General features: G+C 39.6%; 1 long non-coding RNA gene across 1 annotated transcript; it reads right to left on the minus strand.

The window, feature by feature from the left end:
* Window positions 1-826: 826 nt before the first annotated feature.
* Window positions 827-25,905, minus strand: LOC115508157. Its single transcript, XR_003966948.1, has 3 exons — window positions 25,824-25,905; window positions 2,881-2,889; window positions 827-837 (listed from the first exon to the last, which is right to left on the minus strand). It is a non-coding gene; the product is annotated as an uncharacterized LOC115508157 (long non-coding RNA).
* Window positions 25,906-26,196: the final 291 nt, after the last annotated feature.

Here is a 26,196-nt window from a genome sequence, read left to right on the forward strand (position 1 = left end):
TTAAACCTTTTACCTTCTAACCTGAGAGCACCCTCACCCCAAGGGCACTGTCCTTACTGCGAAGGGAGACAAATTGATGCTGTTCAATGGGCTGGAGCAAGCAGAGCTGGCTGCAAGTCAGGAGACACGGGACCCCGGCCAGCTCCCGCAGCCTTGAGCAGGTCACTTTCAGAAGCTGATTCTCAATTTCCTCATCCATCAAATGGGGATAATAGTAATAGCAAACGTGAACTGAGTACTTGATATATGCCAGGCACTATTACTTGTATTGTCATTAATCCTCACCAAAGCCCCAAGCAATACTACTATTACATCTAATTTACAGATGAGAAAAACAAAGCTTGGAGAGGCTTAATACCGTGAAAGTCTCCCCTAACAAGTTGGTCCTCTTGACCGCAAACTTGGGCTCATGTCCCCCGCACCAGACCATCTTCCCTTGTCCTGCACCCCTCACTCCTCCCTCACAGAGCTCCTGTGAGTTTCAAATAAGAAAATCACTTCGTCATCTGAAATGTTGCATACACACTGCTGCAGCTCTTGAAGTAAAGCAACAAACGCCAAGTGGATACAATGCAGACACCACAGCAGGTGGGAGCACGCAGGGAGGAACTGGGGTTCTTCTCAAAGCATCTGGGGACGTCACTGGTTCTTGACTCCACTTCCCTGGAATCTGACTGTAATGCCCATCTCTTTTTTTTTTTTTTCAGACATTACACCACTCAAATGAAACATACGCCCCGTGCCTGATTAAAGTCCTCACTTAGAAATTCCCTGGGGTCGGGGCACCCGGGGGGGGGGGGGGGCTTAATCAGTTAGGGGTCCAACTCTGGATTTCAGCTCAGGTCATGATCTCACAAGTCATGGGTTGAAGCCCCACATTGGGCTCTGCGCTGACAGCTCGGAGCCTGCTTAGGAGTGTCTCTCTCTCTCTCTCTCTCTCTCTTTCTGCCCCCTCCCCTGCTTACTCACTTGCTCTCTCTCTCTCTCTCTCTCTCTCTCTCCCAAAATAAATAAACATTTAAAAATTTATTTAAAAACAAAATAAATAAACTAAAAAAAAAAAGAAATTCCCTGGGGTCACTCCAGAATGATCTTCTTCCACACACTTTGACCCTTGGTTTGGGTTCTTTTTCTCATGGGTGGGTAGTCAAAAGTGGAAGGGAAGAGGGAGGAGGGAGTTAGAGTTTCCCCCTATGCAAAGCAAGCTGCATTTTCACCCAATTCTCCTGCCACCCATTCTCTCATTATAATTATGGATTTGGACAGCTTCTTGCCATGTAACACAATCTTCTGATTAAATTCTGCCAGCCAGCCAACTCCAGTTTCAGAACGTGAATGAATAAATACACTGCCGCACTAAACCAAATGAGGAGACACAAACCTTGGGTACAAGGAGAGTTCTCTGAAAACTAAAACAATCAGGATCATATTAAAAGAAATATAGAGGCCTCAATAAAGGAGGCGAGAGAGGAATGGCTTTATTTTAGCTGGACTACATTTAAGAAATAAACACTAATAAAAGTAGAATGAGCCTGAACTTGGAAGGAGAACAGATGATTAAATGTGGGACACTGGTCAAGTTCTTCCCTTTTTGAGACTCAGTTTTCTTAGCCGTCAAATGGTGTGATCATATTAACCAGTAATTATTAAGCACTTAGCATGAGCCAGGCACTATGCCAGGCACTTTAACAATTAACATGCCATATGTAGATTACTTGAAAGAACTGAAGATGTTTTAGCCCAAGGAAAGGCAGCTTGGGAAGGTAAAGTAAACTGAAATTTAAATACATGCTATAATGTGAAAGAAATACTAAGCTTATTTTGTGTTTCTTTGGGCTTTTCAGTTGAAAGAGCACAATGTTTCACATAGACTTCAGGGTAAGGGATCCGCCAGTGCCTCACTCTCTGACACTGGAGGATTTATTAGGTCTCTCAGCCTCTGTTTTCTGGCCTGTGAAATGGGAATAATGCCACCAATCCCATTAAATTAATGTACGGTTAAATTAATGGAAGTAAAGAGTATTTACTGCATAATACACACTAAGGGTCCAGTAAATGTTTGTTCCTTCTTTTATCCAAAGGATAAGAACAATTACTCTCCTTATAAGACTTGACTTAAGAGAAATCTGGATGACCCCAGGATTTTATCCCATTTGAGTGCAACCTTCATCCCGGCTACAATCATTGCCTATCCACATGCATGTACGCGGAGAGAAATTTTGGACGTACCCCTAATTTAATCATCAGGATTCTCTAGCCTGGGAGGATGGGAAGAAAATCCTTTCATTCTATCAAGATAAATGGGCAAGCCTTATTTTCCCTTATACCCCGATGGCTCTTGAACTAGGAGGAAGCAGGAGAATTTATAGCCTGTAAATTCTCTAAGGGCAGGGATCGTGTCCATCTCATTCACCCCATGAACACCAGCCCTGGGCCCGGTGCATGGCATGTGATAGGTGTTCCCTAAGTAGGTCCCTGGTCTACCGACAGTACCATTTCTCTGTCACTCGCTTTACTTTTCAGTTTTTACTCCCCCCTCTGCCCCAAGAATATGAACTCCTCTGGAGTATGGGATGACACACTCATCCACTTTCCATTATCTTTTTTTTTTAAATTTTTTTTAACGTTTATTTATTTTTGAGACAGAGACAGAGCATGAACGGGGGAGGGTCAGAGAGAGGGAGACACAGAATCTGAAACAGGCTCCAGGCTCCGAGCTGTCAGCACAGAGCCCAACGCGGGGCTCGAACTCACGGACCGTGAGATCATGACCTGAGCCGAAGTCGGCCGCTTAACCGACTGAGCCACCCAGGTGCCCCACTTTCCTTTATCTTAAACATGCCAATGTTCCCAAATTTCTATCTCCAGCCTGGATCGCACTCGTGGGCTCTAACTCCTGTATCTAACTGCCTAATCTGTGTTTTCATCTAGGTGTTCAATATAAATAAGTAGATAAACGAGCCTTGAATATGCTCCAAAAAGAACTCTTAATCCACCCTCAAGTAAGTGAATGATAAATGAAAGCCTGCGCTGCCTCCAGTATTTCTCATCTTGGGTAATGGTACCACCCTTATCCACCTGTTTAGGTTAAACATCTAAGAGTCGGCCTTGCTTCCTCGTTATCAATCTACATCCAGTCTGTCAGAAAGTCCTGTCAGCTCTTCCAAAATGTATTTCAAGTGTGCCCATTTCTCAGGGGTTCCCCCTGAAGCATCTTCCAATAAGCTGCCATCCTCTCGTCCCTTAACGACTCCAGTAGCTGCTAATGGATGTCCTGGCTGCCTCCCGTTCTCCCTCACACGCCGCTTGTCATACAGCAGCCAGACAACGTTTGTAAAATACATCCTCTCACTCCCCTGCTTAAAGCTCTCTCATCCATTCAACAGTCAGCATTTTTGGTGCACGGTCTGAGCTGTTACGAAGATCGTCCTAGCGAACACACCGAACAAACATGTCTGCCCTTGGGCTTACATCCGACTGGGGAGGCGGACGATAAGCAAGAAGGGGCAGTGCGGGCGTGGGGGTTGCGATTTTTATGTGGGCAGTTAGGAAGAGCCTCAAGGAGAAGGCAGCAGCATCTGAGCAGAAACTTGGGCAGAGGGTTGGGAATGAGCCATGTGGGTGTCTGGAGAAAGCTCTCCGGACTGAGGGAAACGCCAGGGCAAAGGTCTGGAAGCAGGAGCATGTGGGGCATGTTCAAAACCAGCCAGGAGAATCCAATGTGGCTGCAGCCGAGCGAGCAAGGAGGAGAGCAGCAGGAGAGGAGCTCAGGAAGGTGAGGGAAGACCAGGTCCCACAGGACCGCGTCGGCCATTGTGAGGACTCTGGCCTTTATGTCAAGTGAGACGGGGAGAACCTGAAGGGTATTGATTTGAAAGTGAGGTGATCTGGCTTACACTCTGGTTGCCGTGTTGAGAATACAGGAAGAAAGTTACAGCAGCAAGATCAGGTAAGAGCTTAGTGCAATAAAGCCAGGCAAGAGATGAACTACGGGGCTTGAACTAAGAAGAGCTATGAGCATGGTGATGAGCATCAGACCCTAGATAAAATTTGAAGGCAGAGCCATCAGAGTTTACCGACAGAGTACATGTCTGGGGGCCGGGTCATCAAGGACAACTCCAGGTATTTTGGCCCAAGAAACTGGACAGAGGATTCACCCTTCCCAGAGACAAGGGAGACTGGGTGAAGTAGGTCTGTGGGACAGTAGGAGAAGATCAGGAATTCAGATTCACATATTAAGTTTCAGTTTCCTTTAAGACATGAAAAGGAGGCATTGAGTAGGCAATTGCATATGCAAGTCTGGAATGCAGAGAAGTCTGTTCTTTAAAGTCAGAGGACTGAATAAGATGAGTTGGAAAGGAAGCCTGACTAGAAAAAAGGAGAGAGAGGCTCACAGATTGGGCTCTGGGTTACCTTGAAGTTAAGAGATGTTGATGAAAAGGAGAATCAATGAGAAAGAAGATGGATAACTTTCTACATAGTAGAAAACAACCCAACACCTTGTTTACAGCGTTGATTACTTAGGTAATCTAACCCCATCTCTCTCTCCACCTTCATCCCCTGACTTCTTCCTTGCTCACTAAGCACCAGCCACAGTGGACTTCATCTTGTCCCTAAAATAAGTGAAACTCATTCTCCATTCAAAACTGTGGACTCGTCTGGGGAGATCTTCTTTCAGACTTTACAACTGACTTGTCCCTGAAGTGTCAGAGCTTTTACTTTTCTTCCACGGAGAGGTATTCCCTAACCTACTCCCTATCTGCCCACATATTTCTTTATCTTGGTTGACTTACCTATCTAGGAAGATCATTATCTTAAACTTTCTTATTTCTTTACATTTCTACTTTCTACTTCACCTATCCTCAAATCTGGCTAGGTAAACTCAGTGAACGTGGAACTGGGTCCCTCTCTCACATTGTGGTAACCCCATCACCAAGATTGAAATGTATCATGTAATAAGTGTTCAACAAATGTTTAGGGGATGAATATAAACCAAGATCCAGAGAGGCAGAGTAAGCTTCTCAAGCTCATCTAGAGAGTCAGTGACAGAAACAAGGCTCAGGATGAGATTTCTTAACCATACACTGGTTAAGGGTGGTTGTCTGGGTCCAAGCGATTGCAGGCAGAGGAACACATAGGCTGAGCAAAACCACCTACGCTCATTTTGAAATTACTGATTGACGAATGTAACCCTCTTTTTCTTGGCCACTTGCCATACTTCATACACTTTAAGCATGAAACGTCAGCTTGTAAAATCATTGACCAGCACAAGAAGGGAACTTGTAGAAGACAAATCATAGTGTATTGGAGCTTAGCTTGGGAAGGGACCGTAGTCATTTTTAATCTAACTTTCCCTGCTTCCCTTATAATCTCATGATCTTGAAATGTGTCTGGGCAGTGGCCAAGAAAAAGAACGAAACTGATCTACATCTCTACCAGTTACCTGGAGCCTTTCAGATGTCCTCTGAAGAAAAGATTTTTTTTTCATTTGTTCATTCATTTGACAAATACATAATGAACCAACTCTTCTAGAAGCTGATGACCCAACAGTGAATAAAACAGATACAATGCTTGCTCTCAAATGCCTACATTCTGGTTAGAGAGGCAGATGACAAATAAGGAAATGAATAAATTAACAAAATAATGTCAGATGATGTTAGGTGATGAGAAGACAGCCAAATAGGACAATGTCGTACAGAGCATTTCAGATACCTGGTTCCCCGCTCTGGTTCTGACTTAATCTCAAATCTAGACAGACTTCATGGCTCTCCCTTTGGAATAGTGCTCAGTACCTCCTCGTGGGAATTCACCAGAATGCTTTAGCCCAATCTGACTCCTTATCATAGACAAGAAACCAAGCCGGAGGCCCAGATCCTCAGGCCATCATGTTCCCGACTCCATTTCATGTCAAATCCCATTACACAGGATGCAATACGTCTGAGGGCTGGACCACATGTTTGACCTTGCTAGGTTGCCCCATTGAGCTACTGACTTACTCTTTATATCCCTAACTGAACTGGGGGTTAGTCAGCCAAGTGTCTCTGGCAGCACACTTGGCTGTGACCCAGACCAGCCAGGAGAACAGGAGGAAGCACTGATATCTCTGCAGTGTTTAACACTCACACACATGCTCCTGCCCCTCCATCCGCTTTGCCCAGAAAAGAAGGGTTGAAGTATACTGGGATAGAGCAGGATGAGCTCCAAGGAGAATAAACACAATAATGTTCCAGCCTAAACAGCTCAGGCAACCCCAATCCAGAGTCCTTCACGCTTCTGTTAGACAAATCTTTTGGGGTAACTGTACTTACAAACAGGGATTTGAACATCATACAAGCTAGGTGTGAAACCCAGCCCTGCCACTAACCAGCCACGTGACCTCAAGCAAGTTTTTTAACTCTTTAAACCCAGGTTCTTCACCCATACAATGGGAGTAATGCATACACCTAACCGGTCAAGTGTGTTGTGAGAATAAAGTAAAATAATACGTCTAAAGCACTTAAGAGTGTCAGGGCACACATGTCACCCAAGAGCTTAAACTTTTGGAGCTGGAAGGAAATTTACAGGATACTTATTCCCACATCTTCACTGAACAGATGGGGAAACTGAGGCCCAGAGATGGGAAAGGATTGCCCAGAGATAGACAAGGGGAGAGCCAGAAGAAAAACCCTCCACCCCTGGTTCCTACATGTCAGGTTGCCTTCCTAGAACTTCTCCAGAAAGAGAAAGCCCAGCCTTGCAGTGGATGGCTTCAGCATCACAGGCTAAACAAAGCAGAGTACATAAACCACCAGCTGGTCTTGCTGTGTAACTTGAGACAGGCCAGGATGCTCCTCCACACCCAGGTCCTTTACCTCATACAGAAATGGCTAGGGACTTTGGTGACACTGTCCCAAGACTGCGAGGTCTAGGTATACATGCTCTGTACATTCAATTCAACCACACCAGACTCCTCGGCAAACCGCCGAGATCGCTCTGATTCCTCCTCATCCAGGTGTTTATGTATCCACAGGATCAGAGCCACCCACACAGTGAACTGAATTCCCTCTATAGCAAGAGGCTTATTAAAGACAATCCCACACTTCCAGAATATAGCTCCAGATTTCTAAGACACTGAATGGCAACTTCCTTGGGCTGCTGAGTGCTTCATATTGACCCTGTGACTCAATTTCCAACCTTTGGGAGTTGTATATACACCACATCTACCCCAGTCAGAACATTCTCCAGAGAAGCAGACTAGAGAAGGTGCCCAAAGATGGTGAATCACATGGGTAGATGACATGATGTGACAGTGGCAGTGGCGAGACCATATCTAACAGCTTAGGGACACATTTTCTGTGCCAGGCACAGCACCCAACACTAAGCATTCCCTCATTCAATCTTTACCATAATCCAATGATACATACAGTGTTAAAACTCCAGTTTTCCAGATGAGTAACTAGAGACCCAGACTGGTTAAAGTAACTGAACCAAGGTCATTAAGTGGTATAGCTAGGATCCAAATCCATTATGCCCTAAATCCAGACCCCATATTCATAACCGCCTCTCTACATTTCTAGAAAAGTCTCAGAGAACTTAGGTAGACCAACCTCATATAAAATTTCATCTTATAGAAATGACAACAGTACCCCAGAAAAGGGCATTCATTTATTCATTCATTCACCCATCAAATACTAACTGACCATCCCTGTATGCCAGGTACTACATAGGTGGCAGAAAAACATCTATAAGGAAAACGAAGTCCCTGCTCTCAAAGAGTGTATACACTGATCAACTTCACCACAATGGTTAATGGCAAAGCCAGGACAGCTCCAATTTGCCACTATCCTTCCATTTTGCTAGGCAAGAGCATCATTTAGGGTTATCCAGAGAACCAGGACCAATAAGGCGTGTGTGTGTGTGTGTGTGTGTGTGTGTGTGTGTGTGTATTTATGTATCTATCTATATCTGTATCTATATCTATATCTATGTCTCAAGATTTATTTTAAGGAATTGGCTTGTGCGATTATCAGGGCTGGCAGGTCCTAAATCTATAGGGCAACCTAACAGGCTGGAAACTCAGGCAGAAACTGAGTTGTAGTCTCAAGACTACAAGTCTTTTTCATGAGGAAAGAGTGTTTTCCTCTTCTGGAAACCTGTTTTGATCTTAAGACCTTCAACTGATTGGATGAGGCCCATCTACAGTGTCAAAGTGTCTTAAAGTCCATTGATTGTAGAGGTTAACCACACCTACAAAATACCTTCACAGCAACACCTAGGTTGGTATTTGACTGATACTCGCCAATAGCTGAGTAGATATGCAAACTGAGCCTCGACACACAAAACTGTCACAGTGAGTCAGGCCACCATCCTCCCCATGAGTAATTAATTGATGAGAGCTATACCCAGACTACCCCCAACTTATCTCCTCCCTCTGTGGTCTGCTTCAGTTACAGAAGGAGAAAATTATTCTCCAGTTCCTTCTATCAAATGTCAACCTGACTTTCTACTTCCAAACTGACAAAACCTACAAATAGCAACACAAGTTTGGCAAACATTGGCCTTCTCTTTTTCAGAAGATCGCAATCATGCTTTTTAATTCAAGTATAATTAACATACAGCGTTAGTTTCAGGTGTACAATATAGTGATTCAACAATTCTAGACATTACTCAGTGCTCATTATGGTAAGTGTACTCTTAATACCCATTATTTATTTGACCCATCGCCCTACCCACCTTTCCTCTGGTAACCACCAGTTTGTTCTCTGTAGTTAAGAGTCTGTTCCTTGGTTCGTCTCCTTTTTTTCTTTGTTTTGTTTCTTAAATTCCACATATGAGTGAAATCATACAGTATCATACTTTAATGCATATCATGAACACAACTTAACATCTCAATCTCTACAGAACAGCTGTGCTCCTAAATCTTAGCACCTGCTTTAAATATGGGAGGGGGAGAGGAATAAATATGGATCCTATCAAGTTTGATTGTACTTGAATTGAAACTTTCAAATAAGTAATTAATCAGTCTTTAAAGTGTGTGTGTGTGTGTGTGTGTGTGTGTGTGTGTGTGTGTGTAAAGAGAGAGAGAGAATTGAGGTACTCCAATCATAACTTTATAGATACACTGGAACTTGATCCTGAGAAACTATACCAGCAAATAAAGTCATTATCTACTACAAATAAGTACATAGAATTGACAGGGTTAATTGTGTGATGGGTATGTCAGTGATTTAAAACTTGATTAATAAGAAACAATGAAGTGATACAGGGAGTGATACGTGTTCTTTTCCTGGCGTGATTGCCTCATAGTGCCACATGACCCCTCACATCCTTGGTTTACTCCTGGTAAGAACAAGGAGTGTTGCTGGAAGAGTGCCAACTCCAAATGTCAGTCATTCTACACCCTGTGAGATAGAAAAAAAGAGGTACAATCTCTGACAATGGGCCAGTAAGAAAGAGAAACCTACCAATCTCATAACGTTGCCAAAGGCCAGTTTACCTTCTTCAGCCCAGACAACAGAATACCTAGGCTGAACAATACTTATCAAGGTTAAGTTGTCTGATCAGACCTTCGGTGCAAATAATTAATTTTAATCCTAATACCAGATCACAGCACTCTGCCTAGCATGGATTGCTTTTGTGTATTTGGTAAATTTTTTTCAGCTTTATTGAGGAATAATTGACAAATACAATTGTAGATATTCAAGCTATACAACATGATGATTTGAAATACATATTTATTATATTATGAAATGACTACCTCAAGTAAGATAATTAACACATCCATCACCTCATACAGTTAATTCTGTGTGTGTGTGTGGTGAGGATACTTAAGATCTATTCTCTCAGCAACTTTCAAGTATACAAATGCCATATTATTAACTATAGTCTCCATGCTATATAGTGGATCCTCAGAACTTATTCTTTCTAAAACTGAAATTTTGTATCATGTGACCTGCATCTCCCCATATCCCCTCCCCACCAGCCCCCAGCAGCCACCATTCTTTCTCTATTTCTATGAAATCAGCTTTTTTTTTTTTAGATTGCACATGTAAGAGAAACCATGCAGCATTTGTCTTCATGTGGCTGATTTAACTTAGCATAATTCCTTCCATGTTCATCCATATCTTTGCAAATGGCAGGATTTCTTTCTTTTTATGGCTGAATAATATTCCACTGAGTATATATACCACATTCGTTTTATCTATTTATCTATCAACACTTAAGTCATTTCCATATCTAGGCTTCTGTGAATAATACTGCAATGAACATGAGAGTACAGATGTATCTTTGGGATACTGATCTTGTTTCCTTGGGACATATATCTAGGAATAGAATTGCTGGATCATACGATAGTTCTATTTTAATTTTTTGAGGAATCTCCATACTGTTTTCCGTAGTGGCTGCATCAATTTCTATTACCACCAACAGTTCTCTTTTCTCCACACTTCACCAACATTGGTCTCTTGTCTTTTTTGGTAACAGTCACTCGAACAGTATAAGATGATATGTCATTGTGGTTTTGATTTGCATTTCTCTGATGATTACTATCTTTTCATATACCTATTAGTCACTTGTATGTTTTCTTTGGAAAAATGTCCATTCAAGAATGGGAGAAGTTATTTGTCAACAATATATCTAATAAGAGAGTTAACATCCAAAATATACAAGGAACTCACAAAACTCAATAGAAAAAAAATTCAAATTTAAAATAGGTAAAAGACTAATATTTGGTTATTTGTTTTCATATTTTTTATTTAAATTCTAATTAGTTAACATATAGTGTAATATTAGGCTCAGTTGTATGATATAGTGATTCAACACTTCCATACATCACCTGGTGCTCATCACAGCAAGTGCACTCCTTAATCCCCATCACCTATTTTACCCATCTCCCCACCCACCTCCACATCAGTTTGTTCTCTATAGTTAAGAGTCTGTTTCTTGGTTTTCCTCCCTTTCTTTTTCCTTAACTTGCTTGTTTCTTAAATTCCACATCTGAGTGCTATCACATGGTATTTGTCTTTCTCTGACTGACTTATTTTGCTTGGCATACTTCTCTCTAGCTCCATCCATGTCATTGCAAATGGGAAGATTACATTTTTTTATGGCTGAGCAATATTCATTGCATATATATATATCACATCTTCTTTATCCGTTCATCAGTCCATGGACACTTGGGCTGCCTCCGGATACACCTTTAATAATATCTTCTAATCATAGAAGCCCCCATCTCATTCCACTGTTTTCCCCCATCTGAGATAAGCATCATTCTAAATCATGTGTTTATGTCACCTGCTTTCCTTTTTGCATAGTGTTGCTATAGCTATATGAATTATTTTAAAGTTTTTTATTGTAGTTTTTATTTTATAAAATGATTATCAAGCTGGATGAAATGTTAGTACTTGCTTTTCAAATCCTATATATTAAGTTGCTAAGATTCATCCATGTTGTTGCACATCTCTGTCCTTCATTGCTCTGACTGCTGTATAAGATTCAATTGTGTGAATATGACACCATTTACTCAAACACACTCCCTGAAATGGGCATTTGAATAATTCCCAGGTTTTTGCCATTATGAACAGTTATGCTGAACATTTTTTTTACCTCTCTGCCTGGTATTATTCTATAGAATGGTCCGGGTGTTTGTCAGCCCTTTGTTATTTCATATATATTTTAGAATTACCTTAAGTTCTGTGGGAGCAAAAAAATGGCTGTAATTTTCATTGGAAATCCATTGAATCTATAGAACAAGTTTAGGAGAAGTGAATCTATAATATTAAGAATTCCTGGGGAGCCTGGTTGGCTCAGTCAGTTGAGCATCCGACTTTGGCTCGGGTCATGATCTTGCAGATTGTGGGTTCAAGCCCACAGCAGGCTTGCTTCTCTCGGTGCATAGCCTACTTCAAATCTTCTGCCCTGCTCTCTGTCCCTCCCTCACTTGTGCTGTCTCTCTCAAAAATAAGTAAAACATTTTAAAAAATGAATTCCTATCCATGAATGTTGTATATCTCCTAAATAAATATCTCATCACTCTTTACTATCTCCTTAATAAGTTTTATTTTAATAATATTTTTAATAATTATTTAATAATATTTTTTCTTTATAATTCTTACACAATTTTGTTAGATTGGTTTCCAAGACCTTGGTATTCTCTAATACAATTATAAATGGTTTCTTCTCTTTATCAGTTTTTGTAACTTGTAACTTTTTTAAAAATCTAAATCCATACCAATTATAATGACAGCTTTTAATACAAAGCTTGACTGCACTATAATCAGCAAGGGAAAATTTTAATTTTCAATATTGTGTAGAAAGATTCAGAACTGAGACTTTCTCAGACGGTGTAGGTCATCTTTTATGATTTTGGGCTCTAATCCTAAGTCTGCCATTTTTGGCCTTGTGGTCTTAAGTCCTTGCCTTCTCTGAGCTTAATATTGCCTGTGATAGCTCACCTCAAACTGGCTGCCGTTAATATCTTCCCTTCCTATATACACGGTATTTCCACAAAGAGAAGTGGAATTTATTCCTCCACTCCCTTGAATTTGGACTGGTATATTATTTCTTTGACAAATAGAAATTGTGAACTTAATATCATGTTAATTTCTAAAGATAGGTCATTAGAAGACTTGCAGCTTCTCTCAGGGTGTCTTGGGATGCTCACTCTAGGGGGAGCCAGTCACCATATAAGACTACCATTCTGTGCGGAAGCACAATCTAATCATGTGAAGGAGCCAGGTTAAAAGAGATATCCAGTCAACCCACAGTGTGTCCCACCATCATAGCTCAGGCAGGAAATATGATAATGGAAAAGCCTTTCAATGAGTCCAGCCACAGATGTCATCTGAATTCAACCTTATGAGAGTCCTCAAATAAGAACTAGTCAGCTGAACTTTCCCAACATACAAAAATATAAGAGATAATAATAAATTGTTGTCTGAAGCTACTAAACATTGCAAAGCTTATGTGCCCATCAGAAACAACAAGCAATAGATAACTGAAACCAATATTTTTCAGACTGTGATTGGTAGAACTGTAGAATTCCCAGGAAAACCCCTACTGGGAAATAGACTGACTTGTAGTCTCTATGCTGTCTTCATCACCCCCTTCAGCCAGGAAAGCTCCTTTCTCACCTCTTATAATTGTAGTCCTACAAAGAAATTCTTTAAAAGGAAGAGGAGGGAAAGGCAAGGGAATTAAAAGCAAAAGTGAATTACTGGGACCTTATGAAGATAAAAAGCTTCTGCACAGCAAAGGAAACAACCAACAAAACTAAAAGGCAACCAACCTTTTAGTTGGCAAAAGATATTTGCAAATGACATATCGGACAAAGGGCTAGTATCTAAAATCTATAAAGAGCTCACCAAACTCCACACCCAAAAAACAAATAACCCAGTGAAGAAATGGGCAGAAAACATGAATAGACACTTCTCTAAAGAAGACATCCAGATGGACAACAGGCACATGAAAAGATGTTCAGCGTCGCTCCTTATCAGGGAAATACAAATCAAAACCACACTCAGGTATCACCTCACGCCAGTCAGAGTGGCCAAAATGAACAAATCAGGAGACTATAGATGCTGGAGAGGATGTGGAGAAACGGGAACCCTCTTGCACTGTTGGTGGGAATGCAAATTGGTGCAGCCGCTCTGGAAAGCAGTGTGGAGGTTCCTCAGAAAATTAAAAATAGACCTACCCTATGACCCAGCAATAGCACTGCTAGGAATTTACCCAAGGGATATAGGAGTACTGATGCATAGGGGCACTTGTACCCCAATGTTCATAGCAGCACTGTCAACAATAGCCAAATTATGGAAAGAGCCTAAATGTCCATCAACTGATGAATGGATAAAGAAATTGTGGTATATATACACAATGGAATACTATGTGGCAATGAGAAAAAATGAAATATGGCCTTTTGTAGCAACGTGGATGGAACTGGAGAGTGTAATGCTAAGTGAAATAAGCCATACAGAGAAAGACAGATACCATATGGTTTCACTCTTATGTGGATCCTGAGAAACTTAACAGGAACCCATGGGGGAGGGGAAGGAAAAAAAAAAAAAAAGAGGTTAGAGTGGGAGAGAGCCAAAGCATAAGAGACTGTTAAAAACTGAGAACAAACTGAGGGTTGATGGGGGGTGGGAGGGAGGGGAGGGTGGGTGATGGGTATTGAGGAGGGCACGTTTTGGGATGAGCACTGGGTGTTGTATGGAAACCAATTTGTCAATAAATTTCATATATATAAAAAAAAATAAATAAAATAAAAGGAAGAGGAGGGGTAAGACAGGGGGAGAAAGAAGATAAGAAAAGGAGTTCTAGTGGTATTTGTCTTATAAACCTCAGACCAGATGATCTCTAAGTTTTCTTCTATCATTATCTTTCTATGATGATATCACTAGATATATATAAAAAAAAATACAATGTCAAATGAGAAATGGTAGTGAGAATTAGGAATGTTTGGTCCAAAGGAGGAATTATTATTGTTATTATTATTATTATTATTATTTTTTTTTTTTTATTGGGTTTTTCAATGTTTATTTATTTTTGGGACAGAGAGAGACAGAGCATGAACGGGGGAGGGGCAGAGAGAGAGGGAGACACAGAATCGGAAACAGGCTCCAGGCTCCGAGCCATCAGCCCGGAGCCTGACACGGGGCTCGAACTCACGGACCGCGAGATCGTGACCTGGCTGAAGTCGGACGCTTAACCGACTGCGCCACCCAGGCGCCCCATTATTATTATTATTAATTTCTTCTATTTATATTAGACTACTTTTTCATATAAATAAATCTGGAGTTGATTTTTTTCCCTAATACATTCCAAAATATGTGCATAATTTTTAAAATGTTATTCAACTGTAGGCTAACTAAAATTACAAGTGTTTGTCAAAACACTGGACTAAATGACTCTTCCAATGCTAGTCAAATAGTCTTCAAAATATATTAGCTTATTCCAGAGAAGACATCCAGATGGCTAAAAGACACATGAAAAGATGCTCAATATCACTTATCATCAGAGAAATACAAATCAAAACCAAAATGAGATACCACCTCACAGCTGTCAGAATGGCTAAAATGAACAACTCAGGCAACAACAGATATTGGCGAGGATGCACTGTTGGTGGGAAAGCAAACTGGTGTAGCCACTCTGGAAAACAGTATGGAGGTTCCCTGAAAAGTTAAAAATAGAACTACCTTATGACCCAGCAATTGCACTACTAGGTATTTATCCAAAGGATACAAAAATGCTGATTCGAAGGGGCACATGCACCCCAATGTTTATAGCAGCGCTATCAACAATAGCCAAAGTATGGAAAGAGCCCAAATGTCCATCAACTGACGAATGGATAAAGAAGATATGGCATATATATATAATGAAATATTACTTGGCAATAAAAAAAAAAAACATCATTTGCAACAATGTGGATGGAACTAGATGTATTATGCTAAGCGAAATAAGTCATTCAGAGAAAGACAAATATATGATTTCACTCATATGTGGAATTTAAGAAACAAAACAGATGAACATAGAGGAAGGGAAGGAAAAATAAGATATAAGCAGAGATGGAAGCAAACCATAAGAGAGACTTTTTTTAAGTTTATTTATTTATTTTGAGAGAGACAGACACAGTGTAAGTGGGGGAGAAGCAAAAAGAGGGAGAGAGAGAATTCCAAGCAGGCTCCATGCTGCCAGCACAGAGCCCAATGTGGAGCTTGAACCCATGAAGCCATGAGATCATGACCTGAGCCAAAAACCAAGAGTCGGACACTTAACCGGCTGAGCCACCCAGGTGCCCCAAGAGCAACTTAAATACAGAGAACAAACTGAGGGTTGGTGGAGGGGAGGTGGGTAGAGGGATGGACTAAATGGGTGATGGCCATTGAGGAGGGCACTTGTTGGGATGAGCACTGGGTATTATATGTGAGTGATGAGTCACTGGGTTTTACTCGTAAAACTGATACTACACTGTATGTTAACGAACTTCAATTTAAATAAATTAATTAATTTTAAAAAATTTGCCTTCATTCCAGAAGCCCGAGTCAGCTTTCCTCATTTCTTTCAAGGTCTTGTAGATGTCATCATCTTCATCCCTTGAACTTTCTCTTATTTTCTTTATTGGCAAATTCCTATGGACAAAATACTCTTTGCCTTTTACAATAAAAAATTATAACATTTATTGAACACTAACTGTATGCCTGTCCCCATACAAAGTGCTTTATCTAAAGCCTAGATGCTACTTTTTTTTTTTAAGCAAAATATAAGGTAACATTTACATTAGCCTAGCTTCATGAGTTTCTTTACTTCCCATGCCAGGTACCTTTTAGCTTTTGGTCATATAATTACAAAGAATGATGTTTCTTTACTTAATGCTCTAAATGAGATGCCTGTGAAGAGCCCTATTTGGAAAAAATGTCAACTCCATCTCGCCAAAAGCTAGTCATATGGCAGCCTCATAACAAGAAAAGGAAAAAGTTCCCAGCTTAGCCTTTCCAGAATGAAATTAATTGTGAGAATTTCACTCTAAGTCTCTTGGGCACTCATGCCTTCCTCCTCCACTACCCTCCCCGCCGCCACTGAGAGTTAGTTATAAATGATTTTGAATTTTCTGTGCTGAGTAATGTGGTCAGAAATTCACAGAATGGAGAGGGAAAAGAACACTGAAACATGGTTTCACCTTACTACCCCAGGTTCCAAAGACCCTTCAATGCTACAGGGATGGCTCTTCCTACTCCAAAAATCATTAATATTCTCTGTGTCTGCCATTTCTTAGCCTTGACTACTCATCTGAGCTTAGCTTTGTTATTTTTCCCATGCTGGTACCACTGAGAAGCTGTTAAAATAGCCTTTACAAGCATCTTCTCAAACAGGCCTGAAATCTTACCTGCCTCTCTCTTAAATAATCCCTTCCCACATCCCAGCTAATAAGACATTAATTTTGCATTCATTCAACATTCATTCATTAATTCAGCACACATTTATCAGCTCCTGTTGTGCACCATACATCGTATGTGATTGCAGCGGGGATACGTCAGTGAATTAATACTCTAATTTCAATAGCTAAAATATATAGAGCCAAATAATTAAAAGAGGATAGATCAGTCCTCCCCACCACCTCTAATCACAGAAATACTAGTATCATGAAGGCAGAAATTGTATTCATATATTATATTCCAACCACCTAAAAATGTGGCTGCCCCACGATAACAGTTAATAAAATATATTTTAAATAAATACGGGCTGTGAATATTCAGTGGAAAGAAAAGCTATATTGGCTGAGGATACCAGAGAAGATCTCTTAGAAGTAGTAGCAATTGGAGGTGCCTGAGTGGCTCAGTCGCTGAAGAATCCTACTCTTGATTTCCACTCAGGTCATGATTTCATGGTTTGGGAGTTCAAGCCCTGCGTCAGGCTCTGTGCTGACAGTGTGGAGCCTGCTTGGGATTCTTTCTCTCTCTCTCTCTCTCTCTCTCTCTGCCCCTTCCCTGCTTGCTCTCTCTCAAAATAAATAAATAAACTTAAAAATTTTTAAAAAGTGGCAATTAAAAGAGACCTTCAGAGATAGAAAATAAAGAAGAAATTTAAAAAGAGAAAATAAAATTATCTGGTGTTATGGCAATTGTTTATTTATTATAATTATTTATTTTGCACTTCATTCTTGAAGTACCCTATTTTTATTTATTCACAATATAGAATCTAAGTATGAGCAACTCCCTTAGCCCCAGCTTCCAATCATCTGTCACGTCTAAGCCAATTCAATGTAGAAATATTGATCCAACACTACTCAAATAAGACAAATAGTTTGTAAGAAGTCATGGAAAATTCACTCAAATTCCATCAAACAACCAGAAGACTAACTAGAACTCCTCACACTAAATGTAAGCAAATTTTTAAAAATAAAATGGAGCCGGACTTCAAGTTGTATTACAAAGCTGTAATCATCAAGACAGTATGGTACTGGCACAAGAACAGACACTCAGATCAATGGAACAGAATAGAGAACCCAGAAATGGACCCACAAATGTATGGCCAACTAATCTTTGACAAAGCAGGAAAGAATATCCAATGGAATAAAGACAGTCTCTTCAGCAAGTGGTGCTGGGAAAACTGGACAGCGACATGCAGAAGAATGAACCTGGACCACTTTCTTACACCATTCACAAAAATAAACTCAAAATGGATGAAAGACCTAAACGTAAGACAGGAAGCCATCAAAATCCTCAAGGAAAAAGCAGGCAAAATTTCTTTGACCTTGGCTGCAGCAACTTCTTACTCAACACATCTCCAGAGGCAAGGGAAACAAAAACAAAAATGAACTACTGGGACCTCATCAAAATAAAAAGCTTCTGCACAGTGAAGGAAACAATCAGCAAAACTAAAAGTCAACCAACAGAATGGGAGAAGATATTTGCAAATGACATATCACATAAAGGGTTAGTATCCAAAATCTATAAAGAACTTATCAAACTCAACACACAAAAAAACAAATAATCCAGTGAAGAAATGGGCAAAAGGCATGAATAGACACTTCTCCAAAGAAGACATCCAGATGGCCAACCAACACATGAAAAAATGCTCAACATCACTCATCATCATGGAAGTACAAAACCACAATTTCCATTGTGGAACTCAAAACCACAATGAGACACCACCTCACACCTGTCAGAATGGCTAACAATAACAACTCAGGCAACAACAGATGTTGGCAAGGATGCAGAGAAAGAGGATCTCTTTTGCTCTGCTGGTGGGAAAGCAAACTGGTGCAGCCACTCTGGAAAACAGTATGAAGGCTCTTCAAAAAAGTAAAAATAGAGCTACACTATGACCCAGCAATTGCACTACTAGGTATTTATCAAGGGATACAGGTATGCTGTTTCAAAGGGGCACATGCACCCTGATGTTTATAGCAGCATTATCAACAATAGCCAAAGTATAGAAAGAGCCCAAACGTCCATTGATGGATGAATGGATAAAGAAGATATGGTATGTATATATATACCATATATATATATATACATACACACACACACACAATGAAGTATTATTCGGCAATCAAAAAGAATGAAGTCTTGCCCTTCGCAACTACGTGGATGGAACTAGAGGGTATTATGCTAAGCAAAATTAGAGAAAGACAAATATCATATGATTTCACTCATATGAGGACTTTAAGATACAAAACAGATGAACATAAATGAAGGGAAGAAAAATAATAAAAAACAGGCAGGGGGACAAAATATAAGAGATTCTTAAATATGGAGAATAAACAGAGCGTTACTGGAGGAGTTGTGGGAGGGGGCATGGGCTAAATGGGTAAGGGGAAGTATGGAACCTACTCCTGAAATCATTGCTGCACTATATGCTAACTAACTTGGATGTAAATTTAAAAAATAAATTTAAATAAATAAATAAATAAATAAATAAAAAAAATAGAGCATGGCAAGTGTGCAAACATGCCCCAGTAAAATATTAAAAGAGTAGAAGGTGGTATGCAAAAAAAGTTGAAGAACCCCATCTGGAAGAAAAGCTGCTCTATGAAACAAAGGAAAATTCCCTACAAATGGTCCCCTTATTTAAAATTTTAATAAGAGGGGCGCCTGGGTGGCGCAGTCGGTTGAGCGTCCGACTTCAGCCAGGTCACGATCTCGCGGTCCGTGAGTTCGAGCCCCGCGTCGGGCTCTGGGCTGATGGCTCAGAGCCCGGAGCCTGTTTCCGATTCTGTGTCTCCCTCTCTCTCTGCCCCTCCCCCGTTCATGCTCTGTCTCTCTCTGTCCCACAAATAAATAAACGTTGAAAAAAAAAATTTAAAAAAAAATAAATAAAATAAAATTTTAATAAGAAAAAACAAGAACTCAGATGCCAAACAATGAGAGTAAATGGCTAATTGTATAGCTATGGAAACAAGTTAAGAGCCAGGATTCCATTATTATAAAACTCAGTAAGTTACATATAAAAGAAATCAGATAGGGATAACTATAAAATGAATTACTGACATGAAACACAGGCTTAATATAAATGTAGTGAAAAAATAAAGGACAAAATCAGGGGCACCTGGGTAGCTCAGTCAGTTAAGTATCCACCTTTGGTTCAGGTCATGATCTCAAAGTTCATGAGTTCGAGCCCCAAATCAGGCTCTCTGCTGTCAGTGCAGAACCTGCTTTGAATTCTCTGTCTCCCTTTATCTTCTGCCCCTCCCCCACTCTCTCTCTCTCTCTCTTTCTCAAAAACATTAAAAAAAAAAAAAGAACAGGGCACCTGGTTGACTCAGTTGGTTAAGCATCCAACTTCAGCTCAGGTCATGATCTTGTGGTTTGTAGGTTCAAGCCCTGTGTTGGGGTCTGTGCTGACATCTCAGAGCCTGGAGCCTGCTTTGAATTCTGTGTCTCCCTCTCTCTCTCTCTTCCCCTCCCCCACTGATGCTCTGTCTCTATCCCTCAAAAATAAACATTAAAAAAATTTTTTTAAAGAACAAAATCAAAACAATTACAAGATAACCAGTATTGAAGACAAAGATGATCTAACTTAAAGATAACTGGTACCCCTACAAAATATTCAACTATAAAAACACAGTAAAAACAGAAATTATCTCTAAAAATGAAGCAAGAACTATAACTGTATGATAAAAAAAAAACACACCACGGTAAAATAAAAATTGATGCACAAGTATCAAAATCCAGGTGCTAATGTATATGTGTGTATGCATATATATAAATTATATAATATATAGCATATAACATTATGTAATACATATGTTCTCTATATTTTTTCTTCTATAAGGCAAAAGGTCAAGCTGGTTTAATAGTGCTCCTCAGTAACATCCATGTACAAAGTTCTAGGGGAAACAAAATATGACCAAAGAATACTATATCCTACTCCACTATTCCAACATATAATCATTAACGTTAGATGAGCATAATTCCAGATATTTCAACTGTATATGACTTTGTGTGTGTGCATAAAATGTCTGTAACAAAAATGATTATAATATAGATCTACCTTTAAAATTAAATGTAATAAGTATATTTATACTGAATTTAACAGAAAAAAAATAAGCAATTAAAACTATTAAACTATAAAAACAGGTTTTTTACTCCAGGAAATGAAAGGAAAAGTATGAAAGATCATTAAGAAGCTAGTCTGTTTTTTTTCCTGCCATGTTTAATTTTGGATAGTATCATCTGGGTTTCTAAAGAACTACTATATGACCCACCAATTACACTACTAGGTATTTATCCAAAGGATACAAAAATGCTGATTTGAAGGGGCACATGCACCCCAATGTTTATAGCAGCACTATCGACAATAGCCAAAGTATGGAAAGAGCCCAAATATCCATCGATGGATGAATGGATAAAGAAGATGTGGTATACTGGAATATAATGGAATATTACTCAGCAATCAAAAAGAAAGAAATCTTGCCATTTGCAACGGTGTGGATGGAACTAGAGCGTATTAAGTGAAATAAGTCAGTCAGAGAAAGACAAGTATCATGATTTCACTCATATATAGAATTTGAGAAACACAACAGATAAACATAAGGGAAGGGAAGGAAAAATAATATAAAAACAGAGAGAGAGAGACAAACCATAAGAGACTCTTAAATACAAAGAACAAACAGAGGGTTGCTGGAGGGGTGTTGGGTGGGGAGATGGCCTAAATGTGTGATGGGCATTAAAGAGGACACTTGTTGTGATGAGCACTGGGTGTTATATGTAAGTGATGAATCAGTGGGTTCTACTCCTGAAACCAATAGTACACTGGATGCTAACTAACTTAGATTTAAATAAGAATTTTAATTTTTTTTTAAAAAATTAGAATTCATACCCTTCTATTTTATTCTCTCCTCCACATTCAAGTTTTTGTTGGTTTTATCACTTCATATTGTCAAGTACAATACTCTTATTCTAATTTGTAATCACAATATTTGGTTCCTTTGTGTTCTTTCTACGTTTATGTTCACCACCTGTCCTTATACCATCTATATAGACAATTTCATCATTTTGATTCATCATTTCATGGGCTACATTTTTTTTTCCAACAAACACCCACAAATCTTGTTTCCTTTCATTCTTACATACTTGAGATAATGAGATTGTTTGACTATATACCCAAAGAACAACCTGATTGGCTATTGATTTGCCTTAAATGAGTTGCCCTGCTATGACCTAAAAATCTGTCTTGTTCTCCTCTCCCTAAAATTTTTGTCCACAGGTTACCTTTTCACATATTAATTTCAGAATTTAGCAAATGAGAATTTAATTCTCTGGATTTTGTCTTTAAGGCTTAAGAAGTGTATTGTATTGGAGACAGAGAAGGAGGGTATTTTAAGTTCTGGGAATATAGTAGTACCTGAGACAGACAAGGTCCCTTTTGTAGGAAAGTATGCACAGCAAATAAGAAAATGAAAAGGGCAAAAAAAAAAAAAAAAAACCCCACAAAACAGAGTATAGACTGGCAAGTTCTGTGATTGCAATGATGCATGGCTTTGTCTGAAGCAGGAATTAGGAGATCTGGCTTCTAGCATTAACTTACTGTTTGTCCGCAAGAAACACTTGCTCTCTCGGCCTTGATTTATCACTAAATTGAACATATTAAACTAGGTTATATCAGAGATCATTTCACTATCCCCCAAATTTTCTCCCATAACTTATTCATGTGACTCTCTCTTTTCTGCCTATATATCCACCTCTTTCTACAGCAAGACTCGCCAAACCACTTAAGTTCATTGACAGCTTTCCATTCAGGGCACTATGTGATGTCAGTTCCATTCATTGTGCACTCGTCATGTACCATTTCTTCTCAACCAGACACAAGTTCCCAAAAGAAGAGGAAGAGATCAGGCCTTATGTTTTATATCCTGCATAATGCTGAGCATATTGTTGAGCACTTCCAATGAAATACAAATTAAAGTCATAGACACACTGCCTGAGGAGAGGTATAGACCAGCAAAGAACACTGGTGTGTCAGTCCTCGGTGAGAAAACGTAGCTTCTATTCCTGTTTTTATATCAGCTGTTATACCACTCTGTGACTCAGTTTCCTTCTACAAGGTGGGTTGCCATTACTGCTAGTGAATATTTAGATTGCAAATATTAGAAAAATGAAAGTCATCAAATATTAAATATATTTTATAAGTTTTAGAGGTCCATAACTGATCCCTGGTCTTAACTCTTTGTGAACCTCGGAGTCCAGCTTCTTTCCCGGCAGAATGAGGACATAAGACTATAGATAGTCTCTAAAGTGCATGGTTCAAACTCAAATGCCTAGGTAGTACATATGGATGAAGTAGCCAAGTTTTACTGCAAATACATCATAAGTCATATTTTTTCCAATGTAAATTAAATCTTTTCTCCGTGTTTCCACAAATAGTGTACATTCTCCCATTTTTCTTGAAAATTGAGGCCCTCCCAAGTCCATTATGCATTTCCCATCTTGGTAAAGAAATGCATGTGAGAAACATGCTGTTTTCTTTTTAACTTTAATACCCAAAAAAGCACATGCAAAATAATAAATGTCACTGCCACTCGGCCTCCATGCGGACAGGACCAAACTGAAGATGGAGGTGAATGGAGTCCCTACACAACACACCCAGGAGTTGAAACTGCTCTTTACTTCCAGTGACATGTTTCCTATTCTGACTTGTTTTTACAAAAGAGGCTAGAAATTGGTATTTTTGTATAGAATCTCCCAATTTTAATATTAGAAATCTGTATTTTTGTATCAAATCTACCAATCTTAAAACGTTATCAACTGCTTCAAATACTTTTAAATACTCTATAAAGATGCCTGGGTGGTTCAGTCGGTTAAGCATCCAACTTTGGCTCTGGTCATGATCTCCATGGCTTGTGAGTTCAAGCCTCACATCTTGAACTAAAAGACAACAAAATAAAATCAAAATTTCTGCAAGAAAATAAATAACCACACAAACAAAATACCGGAAATGCCCATGAGTGTGGTCAACAGACCGCAAGATTATCATTTCTTTTCTAAAATGTCTCCAACTCTGACATGCAGCAAATTTCTTTACTCAAGGCTGAGGTAGAGGATGAGTACAATCCAGAGTTATTCTGAGATTTTCATTCTTGCCCAGCACTGTACTGTGCAAATGAGCCTGAGCCCTCACTGAAGAAATGTGCTGTGTGCAAAGCATCATGCTGGATGCAGTGGAGGGATTCAAAGATGACTCATGTGGTTTGTACCCCTCTCAGAAGATTGTGCCTTTGAGCTTTATTGTGCAAGGAGGATGCACTCAAATTTCTGATTTTTAATGATAACATATACCCTAGTGGTTTATTGCAAACAAATCACTTTTACATCCCTTGTCTCACAGGATGCTCATATCAACCGAGAATTACAGAAGCTGAAATTAGTATTCCCATCACACAGATACGCAAATAGTTCAGCAAATGAGAAGGCACGCATCTAAGGTCACAGAGCTAGTAAGTAGGAGAGATGAAACTCAAAATCATGTCTTCTGACTCACAATTCTTTGATTTGTTCTTTTTCTAATACACTGTATTGGGTCAACCTAACCCACTCAACTGAGATAGGCAGCTGGAGTCAGGGCCACAGTTCTGGAGAGAAAAAAGTGAGTATGTCAGATGGGACTTCAGTTCATAACCTTATTCCCTTATATCGCATGCCCAAACCACCAAGTATATAGGCCTTTCATACCACAGTTCTAAATCTAAGATCTATGGCATCTTTTCAACATCCTTGTGCTATCAGTAAGTCTTTAATCCAGAATTACCACAATCTATTTTTTTTTTTTTTTTAAGAAATCACCTTGGGGCGCCTGGGTGGCGCAGTCGGTTAAGCGTCCGACTTCAGCCAGGTCATGATCTCGCGGTCCGTGAGTTCGAGCCCCGCGTCGGGCTCTGGGCTGATGGCTCAGAGCCTGGAGCCTGTTTCCGATTCTGTGTCTCCCTCTCTCTCTGCCCCTCCCCCGTTCATGCGTTGTCTCTCTCTGTCCCAAAAATAAATAAACGTTGAAAAAAAAAATTAAAAAAAAAATTAAAAAAAAAAAAAAAAAAAAAGAAATCACCTTTCTTATGAGTCTGGATGCAGTCCCAAGGTCCTGGACCATGATAATCACTCAAGACATGATTATTACTGACCAAAAAGTGTTACCAATTTCTGCTTTCATCCAAGATGGAGTAACAGAGTCTGGATTTACTCTTCCACCTGAACTAAAACACTAGACAAAATACATAAAAAGAATAGTTTTCAAGACCTTAAACATTAGACAATGAATAACAATGATCCTCAAGAAATGGGAAATAAACAACATTGACCCTATTATTACCCCTGCTTATTGTTTTAAAGAATTTCTAGACCATGTCACAGGCAACGCAGGCAGAGCCCAGGATGCTTCCTGATTGAGGAAACTTAGTGGAGAAATTGGCAGACCAGAGTTCACAGGTGAGAGAATTGGAAAGGAAAAAGCTAGAAAGAGGGAAATTCAGAGATTGACAGATGGTCTTCCTCAATTATTCAATAGAGTACTGATTAGCACATTTGTGTGACAAAACCATGGAAGGCCAAAGAACCACCTGAAAGCTTTCACCAAGAGTGGGAATAGGGCCGTTCTCACCAGCCAGACTAGAAAAGCTCCTAATTTATGGGGCACTGTAGAGATAATTCAGAAGAGTTATGCCTGAGTAGTGGGAAACAATAAGCCCTAGATTAAAAGTTGCTCTGGTCTCACCTGACAAATCTTAATGGCAAGACCTGAAAGTATCAAACTGTTTCCAAGTAACTTTATTGCCTCCCAAAATAAAGTCACTTTGTGGCTGAGGTTGAAAACATGTTCATGGAAGAAAAATCCATTGGTTTGAGAATCTTTGAGACCATGAGATTCTCGATCTGTGCAGGGTATTAATGTCTAAGAGCTGCCTATTCCAGGATTTCTCTAGAGGATGGCAAGAGTCCTGAGCCAGTTATCATTTCTGTCTTGCTGGTCTGACAGGGTCGGGAAGGTCCGAGCCTTGGGAAGTGGGACCCACTTTCCTTTCTTATCCCATGTTTTCCTGCCAGAACACCATGGGTTGTTAATTGCCTTGGGTTGGAAAATGGTTTGCATTTACAATTGTAAATTTATTCATCGTTTTAATTTATGTAAGTTTTTTGTACACAATTCTCAATTCTTTTTTTTTTTTTAATTTTTTTTTCAATGTTTATTTATTTTTGGGACAGAGAGAGACAGAGCATGAACGGGGGAGGG

Source organism: Lynx canadensis, chromosome A1 (assembly GCF_007474595.2).
Source record: "Lynx canadensis isolate LIC74 chromosome A1, mLynCan4.pri.v2, whole genome shotgun sequence".
NCBI classification, from domain to species: domain Eukaryota; kingdom Metazoa; phylum Chordata; class Mammalia; order Carnivora; family Felidae; genus Lynx; species Lynx canadensis.